Here is a 1,406-nt window from a genome sequence, read left to right as displayed (position 1 = left end):
TGTTGTTGCCCTGACCATAACCCAAGAAGGCCCACATCTAGCTAGCAGAAGCACCGTGTATTTAAGCGTGTAGGCGAAGGCTAAGCAGTGCTGTAGACACTTTCCTGGAGCCTCACCTTGTTCTTCAGTGTCTTTGAGCTTCTGGCCATGAGATGTTAGGGACTTGAACTTATTTTGCTTGATTGTGTCCTGGCTGACTTTCACCTTCAAATGACAGCATCTTTTGTTGCTACTGCTAATAGTGGTTACGTGAACATTAAGGTCGACTGCCCTCTGTGTGTTTTGCTTAAGGAACATGCCAGCACTGGGTTTTCCTTGAATGTGTGCAGGGAGTGACACGAGGTCAGATGAGGTACGCCTTGCTTGGAGTCAGGGACTAGACATTTGCTTGAGATTTTGTGCCCATAATATCTAGTATTTATAAGTGCTTTGTAGGAGTATCTCATTTTAATCCTTAGAAAAATGCTTTGAAATGGAAGTTGTTTATCCCCATTTTGTAGATGAGGAGATTGAAGTCTGGAGAGGTAAAGTGACTCAGCCAAGGTTTCACATTTGCTAAGTGCCAGTACTGGATGTAGATTCCAGGTTTGCGTGACAACAAGCCCATGCTCCTTAGCACTAGTTTTGTGTAAAACTATTGCTCTCTTTCCCCTTCTCCTGCTTAAGGAAAGATAGGGTGTTTCGTGGAAGAACCAAAATGTTAGCATATGGTTTGCAGACTACAAATTATTATTTGGTTGTGCAGGTGTGTGTGTGTGTGTGTGTGTGTGTGTGTGTAAATATTATGTATATTTCACTCAGATATATTCCACTTGATAGGAACTGCTTTATTTTTGAATGAATATATGAGAAAGGAAAATGCCTGGATTTTTGTTGGTTTCCCCAATGTAGCAACATTATGAAAGGTAAAATGCTCTTTAACAACAGCAGCAAAAAAGACAACATGCAAAGGTAATCTACAAAGTAAAAAGCCCCATTATATTCACCACCTGGAAGCAACATTATTATATTCATCAAAATTGTCTTGTAAAAGAAGTAATTGTGACCATACAGAGCTTGTATAATTGGTAATAAAGGGCACCCTGTATTTTAGTTGCAAATAGTGTGCAATAGGTTTCAGAGGTGTCATGATTGATGTTCATTGTCAGGTGTTGTAAATAAACTTTCCAGTTCCAGATGGCGTTTTTGCCTAGTTAGGTTCTACACTAATCCCACCACATATTACACTAATGGGGAAACCCTGTGTACAGGTTCCTCATCTTCCAAGCTGTATTGTGGTGACCCTAGAAACTGCCTCTGTGCTCACATCATGGCTCCTAACAGCATGAGTAGTATCACAGCCAAGGCTAGAGGGTTTTCCTGGCCTGGGAGAAGTCTTAGGATTGTGCCTTCCCTGCCCCACCCCC

Source organism: Mandrillus leucophaeus, unplaced genomic scaffold (genome assembly GCF_000951045.1).
Source record: "Mandrillus leucophaeus isolate KB7577 unplaced genomic scaffold, Mleu.le_1.0 Scaffold375, whole genome shotgun sequence".
NCBI lineage: Eukaryota > Metazoa > Chordata > Mammalia > Primates > Cercopithecidae > Mandrillus > Mandrillus leucophaeus.
Note: the sequence above shows the minus strand (reverse complement) of the source record.